At 44.1% G+C, this 7,944-nt stretch overlaps 1 long non-coding RNA gene across 1 annotated transcript; it reads right to left on the reverse strand.

The window, feature by feature from the left end:
• Positions 1-6,287: 6,287 nt before the first annotated feature.
• Positions 6,288-7,541, reverse strand: LOC311041214. Its single transcript, XR_014600375.1, has 3 exons — positions 7,433-7,541; positions 6,500-6,586; positions 6,288-6,405 (listed from the first exon to the last, which is right to left on the reverse strand). It is a non-coding gene; the product is annotated as an uncharacterized lncRNA (long non-coding RNA).
• Between the last annotated feature and the right edge of the window lie 403 nt (positions 7,542-7,944).

Genomic DNA, 7,944 nt, shown 5'->3' on the forward strand with positions numbered 1-7,944 from the left:
GAATAAATAAAAAATACTATTAAACATTGTGACCATTATCATTTTTTATACTAATAGTTTGTGAAGTAATGTGAAATGTGTTTGTGAAATAATAATAATAATAATAATAATAATAATAATAATAATAATAATAATAATAATAATAATAATAATAATAATAAGGGTAATAATAATAATAATAATAATAAAGACTCAAGATGTGATTCAATAAGTTATGACACCTGAGGGGTCGTTATACAAGCACACATCATTAAGAGTTATTATTATGGGGGGGGGGGTCAATTTTCAGTATTTACTTCTACTCCATCTCAGAGGCAAATATTATACTTTTTACTCCACTACAATTATTTGAAAACTTTATTTACTAGTTACTTTGCATTTATAGATTATTATATTAAACCATACATTAACCACTTAATGTATTAACCACTTACTTTATATATAGGCTATTTGAAAATAGCAGATCTACAAGCTCACATCGCTTCACATTGATGCTTTGTGAGCTTGTAGATCTGTTATTTTTCAAAAGATAAATCCATTCAATATCTGGTACCCCCAGCCTCCCTTACTGTGTAATACGGAATCAGGGGTTGTGTGTGTAGCCTACTCACTCAGGCCAAACCATTCTCTCACACTGCACGGTCAATTTTGATGTTCATACAGTAGCCTAACTGTCCATACCCTTTTCGGTATATGCGTTGTACGCTGATTTGCTCATTGGTTATTGTAAAAATTGGGATTCAGAACACGCGCGCGCCCGCACAAACACACACACACACACACACACACACACACACACACACACACACACACACACACACACACACACACACGTGCGCTCAGTCATTTCATTCTGCATGGGGCGAAGCCCGTTGATCATTCAATTGTAGATTCATAAGCAGGCTATTAAGCCTACTATTGAACCTGATCTCCTCTCTCTCTCTCTCTCTCTCTCTCTCTCTCTCTCTCTCTCTCTCTCTCTCTCTCTCTCTCTCTCTCTCTCTCTCTCTCTCTCTCTCTCTCTCTCTCTCTCTCTCTCTGAATGGACTCCGTGCAGGGCGGGCGGGCTGGTTATGAAAAACCTGAGCCACGCAAAGGCCACTGAACTGATAGTGCATATTGTTTTACACAACATACTGTAGCTTACATGTAGCCTACTGTACATCATTACATGGCGTACTTAGGGTGTACCCTCTCTCACTGTGTGTGCCAAACAGGTGACGTTTATGAATTAATCAGGCCCCGTCAATCAAGCATCCATAGCACCAGTGACAGCGCATTCATTTCATTGACCAAACATATTGGGTGCGTTCGGATATTACGCACCGGAGCACACTCGCCTATTAGTTTGTATTGGCCAGTGCGCTCAGTGCTGTATTTTCAAACGCACCCTATAATCAACATAACCACACATTGCAACAATCCCATTCATGGCTCCTACAGGCATAATTTCCTTAAAGCAGTAAATTGAATGAAAGAATGAATGAATGAATGCATTAATGAATGGATGAGTAATTTATTTCGGTGCTGAATAGTTCAATGGAAAACTTAAACATTAATTAGAATAACAGATGAAGGGAGTCTGTAGGGAGAAATAAAAAACACAATAAGTGAATGTTTGTCAATAAAACTAGAAAGCCAGGCTGTTATATAAGTTAAAAAAAAGTCTCACTATAATTTGCGTCACACGCACATGTCTGCGTCTGCGTGCGCTGACAGACAGACAGACAGACAGACAGACAGACAGACAGACAGACAGACAGAATACGTCTTTCGCAAAGCAGCAGATATGAGCTAGTATATGAGCGGCTGAATGTAAATGCATTGTAGGCTATAGTGTGATTTCTGTGTTATCTATTGCGTTGGGGGGGGGGGGGGGGGTCGCCCGGGGACCCCCCCCCCCCCCCCCCCACTCTCTCTTTCTCTCTCCCCCCCCCCCTCTCTCTCTCTCTCTCCCTCTCTCTCATGCGTAAAAAAAGCGTCTCCAAAAACACTTATGTTTTCAATAGGCCACCATTAAACGATAAAATCGAATCAAACAAAATCCTTATTTGCGGAGGTTATTGAAGTTATATCAATCGATAAAATGTGATGCAACATATGGTTATTGGATTAAAATAATGGAAGCAATCAAATGGAAAGTTAACTTCGGGAATGCAGCCATAATTCACGGGGACAAATGAAGGCATGCGTAAAGGGATCCCCAAGGGGACCCCCCCCCCCCCCCCCCCCCCCAAAGGTCCACAGGGACCCCCACCCGACCCCCTCGGTCGGGTGGGGGTCGGGGGGGAGGGGGTCAGGTAGCAGGGGGGGAAGCACACACATATTAGGAAGGAGGGAAGGCAGATGCAAACAATTACATTGTGGATGGCGATGATGGATTATTTAGGCACGACGGAGTAATATTTCGGCGACGATGGATTCTTTACGTCGCGACGAGTCACACCCGCCGAAGCGACCCGTCGCCGTCGGCCCTATTTCGCCGCGACCGAGTAAGATTTCGGCGACGACGGCTTCTTTCCGTCGCGCCTTGCGTTGCCGTCGCACTTAGCTATAGCCCCGACGAGAACTTCAAAAGCCACGACGAGATCAAATGTCCCGACGTGTCGCAATAAACACGACGGTGTCTCGACGAGCGCCCGTACTCCGCGGAGCCATACCGTGCGTCATGGCGCACGGGTGAAACGTCGCCAAAAACAGCCACCCGTCGAAGCGAGCAGGCACCAGTCGAGGCGACCCGTCGCGGTCGCAAATGGAGCTCGCCCCTCCTGGATCCTGGACTGGAATAAGTTTGAGAACCACTGCAAAGTTGGGCAGGGGGAGGACTTCACACTTTACACAGCAGACACTCAAGTCTGGACACTCAACTGGAAACATTCAATTCTAAAAACATTTGAAACAAAATACAAATATTTGACAAAATGTCATGTATATAAGTGCACTTTGAATGATCCGTGTATGTCCATTTTCAATTAAGACCCCAAAAAAGAATCCATTTTAAACAAAAGACCTCAAACTGGAATCCAGCGTGACAATACAACGTATATATAAAGTGCTTTGAAGGAGAGGCATAACTGATCCTTACTTCACAGGGTCCATCAGTTGAAGAATAATTGTTACCAAGACGTCTTGGCGGTAATAAAGCAGTACCAAGCTCTGTTGGTGACTAACCTGAGTAATCAACTAACCGTATTACAGCAACATCAAGGAACTGAACTGGTGGCGTTTGGTCTTTTTCTATGAGTCATGTTCCACTTGGGGTATGTGAGGTGAACGGTGTAATCACTCGCCATGAGATACATCATGCTGGCATAGGTGTCCTCTTTTGGGGGGAGCACGGTGGCGCAGTTGGTAGTGCTGTCGCCTCACAGCTAGAAGGTCCTGGGTTCGATTCCTGCAGTTGATGCTGTGGGCGTGTCCTCTCCTCCGAGTCATCAGTGCCCACCCCCTAGGTGGGGTTGGCGAAGGGGCCTTTCTGTGTGGAGTTTGCATGTTCTCCCCGTGTCTCCTAGGGTAGGTACCCTCAAAAAACATGTAGTAATCCTGGTCACAATACTGCCTCCCCCTGGATAAAAAAGGTGTCCTCTTTTGGGAAGGTCAATACAGGCATGGCTCCAATGGCATGTGCAGATGGTTTCACAGACGGCAGGGCTGAGTGGAGTGGTCTTGCCTGAAGAAAGGTGTTGGGGTCTTCTGCAGACTGACACAAACACAAACAGAAAATATAGCTGCAAGCAGCAATTAGCGGTTTCGAGAATAATGGCAGACTGGCAGACTGTGACAAGAGTGGCAGACTGGCAGACTTTGACAGAGTGGCAGACTGGCAGACTGGCAGACTGGCAGACTTTGACAGAGTGGCAGACTGGCAGAGTGGCAGACTGTGACAGAGTGGCAGACTGGCAGACTGGCAGACTGTGACAGACTGTGGCAGACTGGCAGACTGGCAGACAGACAGACTGTGATAGACTGGCAGACTGGCAGACAGACAGACAGACAGACAGACAGTGACAGAGTGGCAGACTGGCAGACTGTGACAGACTGGCAGACTGGCAGACTGTGACAGAGTGGCAGACAGACAAACAGACAGACTGTGACAGAGTGGCAGAGTGGCAGACTGGCAGACAGACAGACAGTGACAGAGTGGCAGACTGGCAGACTGGCAGACAGACAGACTGTGGCAGACTGGCAGACTGGCAGACAGACAGACAGTGACAGAGTGGCAGACTGGCAGACAGACAGACAGACTGTGACAGAGTGGCAGACTGGCAGACAGACAGACAGACAGTGACAGAGTGGCAGACTGGCAGACAGACAGACAGTGACAGAGTGGCAGACAGGCAGACAGACAGACAGACAGACAGTGACAGAGTGACAGACTGGCAGACTGGCAGACAGACAGACAGACAGACAGACAGTGACAGAGTGGCAGACTGGCAGACAGACAGACAGTGACAGAGTGGCAGACAGGCAGACAGACTGTGACAGAGTGAGAGAGAGAGAGAGAGAGAGAGAGAGAGAGAGAGAGAGAGAGAGAGAGAGAGAGAGAGAGAGAGAGAGAGAGAGAGAGAGAGAGAGAGAGAGAGAGCAAAGTGCACATGTCTGAATTAACAGGGTCATGTTTTGCATAATGCAATTTAAATGTAAACTGTGACAAGTGGGGTTTGAGCCGTGGACCTTTGGCACATGAGACTAACACTGTATTGATCAAGCTATTCAATCCACAGCCAAGGGAGTTCACACACATGACACACTTTCACGCAAATTGCTCAGAAATCCTTGGTTTAAATGTTTTTCAAACTGCTCAATATATTTCGGAATGGAAACTAGTGGAAAATAGTCGATCTACAAGCTCACAACGCGTTGCTATCTAAAAAGGTGTGAGATTGTAGATCGGCTATTTTCACAAGAAAGTATGTCATACATAAAAAAAAACTACTCTCAAAAGCATTTCGTGTTATTGTCTAAACATTGCACTTGTCTGAATTAACAGGGTCATGTTTTGTACAATGCAATTTAAATGTGAACTGTAATAAGTGGGATTCGAACCAGGGACCTTCGGCACATGAGACTCACACTCTACTGGTGGAGCTATCCAATACACAGCCTTAGACAGTGAAAAGGGAGAATCCAACAAAACAAAACAAAAGCGCGAATGAAGTACGTCATACATTGAAAATAACTACTTTCAAGTATGCATTTCTCGTCATCTTTAACAATTGCACATGTATTCATTGATATAGTCATGTTGTGTGCAATGCAATTATAATTAAGTCTACCTGAGGTGGGATTCGAACCGGCTACCCTATGGTTTCAAGGCAGATGATTAAGCGATCAAGCTATTGAACCAACACACCTGAACCTGTGAAAAAGGGCCTCAAACATGTATTTGACACAGTTTCATGCAAATTGCTCAGAAATCCTGGATTTAAATGTTTTTCAAACTGCTCAAAATTGCAGACAATCTAAGGGCAGAGCTTACTGGTCAAAGTGATACATGTGTTCCTCATGAGTCAAGGCACATGTGTAAGCAGGTTTAACGGCTGTCGGCCAAACGAGGCATGACTTTTGCCTGTTTAAAGTTTGCATTTTCAAAAAATTGCTATAGCGCCCCCCTTTGACCAATTGGAGTAAGATTGGTTTCAGTGATACTTGGAAGGACCCTCTACAATATTGCAAAGTGTCAAACAAATGTGAGTCTGCATGTATGTGTTAGGGGCAGATGAATAATTAAAAAAAAGCTGCAATTTTCATTGGCTTATAAAAGCTTAACGTTTTCACTTATGGAAAATCCGCTTGGTTACGTCTGTCGGCATTGGTCCAAAGTTCATGTGTATACAGTTTCGTACAGATTGCTCATAAATCCCAGGAGGAGTAGGCTTTTTACTGCTTTTTACTGCTTTTCATAGAATTCGAAATGGTGGGAGATCTAAAGGTCAGAGGTCAAAAGTCAAACAGTGAAAGTTGTTAGGCATGAGGAGACGCATGTGTGTATCGAAGTTTCATGGCTGTAGGTCGAACAGGGCATGAGCTGTACCTGTTCAAAGTTGGCATTTTCAATTGAGTGCTACAGCGCCACCCTTTGGCCAATGGTTGTGAGTTTCGGGTTTTGGCCGTTTGGCATAGCCCTCTACCATATTGCCGAATTTCATAAGAAGTGACCAGGCGGTTAGGCCAGAACTGGCAAAACCGGCGGAAGAATAATGAACTCTTACAGATGTAATAGGGTTCGAAGCCTGATAGGCTCTCGAAACCTAAAAACAAAAAAATATCACAAAAAATGTATGCGTTGCATTCTGAATCTTATAGTCAAATATGAAAATTGCCATATATGCACATTTCTTACCTCAAGGATGTGAGCAGAGCATGTATGTCCTAACTTCATGTGGTGGAGACATGTCAGGCGGGCTGCAAAGTTAAAAACATTAATTTACAGCAGCCAGTTATTTAAACAAGCGTATACTTTCATGAGATACTCCGTCAGAAACAGTAATTACTGTACCTTTGTCCAGCTGCTTAAGGTCCCACAGCGGATCACTTTGGGTACAAAGTAGGAGTTCCGTCAATCGAGGATTCGTCAGAGTTCATCCTATGACACAGACAGATAAAGAGAGAGAGCAGGTCAGTTCACATTCCTCCAACGAGGATCTACCGGTGTTCATCCATAACTAGAGAGAGATCACAGAGAGACAACATTTTTGTGCCATCAGGATACAAAAAAATCACAAACACATAACATAAATACAAAATACATACAAACTGGAAAAGGCCACCAGTCATGATTCAAGAGGCATCACATTACATTGTATGCACAGAACTGAGATGGGGCCTGTTTGTTCAGGAGTCCTATAGGGACAAATGATCTTGAAGCCCTAGCCTGCAACATTGGCACTGTGTACCGTCGTCCTGATGGTAAAAGGTGGTATTGACTGTATAACGGGTGCGTTCAATCCCAAGCAATAGCTCTCCCCTTCCTAAGCACCCGGGTCTCATACATTGCTGCTATACTCTCATGTCGTACCCCAGCTATCTTGCTGGATGCATTGATGATTTTATGGAGTTTGTTCTTATTAACCAATGATAGTGAGCCATACCAGGAAACAGAAAGTCAGTGCACTCTCCACGAAGGATCGATGGAAGAGCACCATTACACTTTTTTGCACATTATACTGTCTCAGTCTGTGCATAAAATGCAGCCTCTGCTGACCTTTCTTATAGATGGCATCAGTGTAGGAATTCCATGTCAGCTTGGAATCAATCGTTGTACCCAAATACTTGTATTCGTCAACAGTCGCCACCCCATCCCCATCAATAACTATTTGCTGGTGTGCATCATGAGCACTAGTCCTACAATAAAATATACTTAGTGTTCTTAATATTCAACTGACTGAAGGAAGCACATGCAGGCCTACTTCAAAGGAATACATTTGCTTACATGTTCCAGTTCTCTGAAGCAGGGGTCAATGAGTCAATGAAGGCCCATCTGGGTTGTTATTCAAGGTCCAAGACCTGGGAAACATCCTTCTTGTTGGGTCTGGTCTTAGGCTCTGAGTTGACTCTGCCAGACTGCCAGAAAACATAACAAAAATAAACAATTACAATTTAAAAGTGTAACCTGGCATTACGTTTCTAATAGCAGAAACTGAAGTGTGTCAGATGTTTGTCATTTGTCTGCCAGGTATCAGTGGTGTGTTAACATGAGTAGTAGCTTACTCACTTGGCTGCATATCTGTCCTGCAACATTGTAGTGCTCTATGAGGTAAGGGATGAAAGGATAATATACATTAGAAACAATGTTTGGTAATGTCTAGACGCCAATTAGAAATAACTAAGTAATAGTAAAAAAAGGAATTAAACAAATAACCACTGGCAACCACTGGCATAAATGAGGCTAGACAAGACAGTAGCAAAGGGCCTTGCAGTCAAGACAAACAGCCAAATATACAA

This window comes from Gymnoscopelus microlampas (assembly GCF_963454915.1).
Source record: "Gymnoscopelus microlampas genome assembly, contig: SCAFFOLD_148, whole genome shotgun sequence".
NCBI classification, from domain to species: domain Eukaryota; kingdom Metazoa; phylum Chordata; class Actinopteri; order Myctophiformes; family Myctophidae; genus Gymnoscopelus; species Gymnoscopelus microlampas.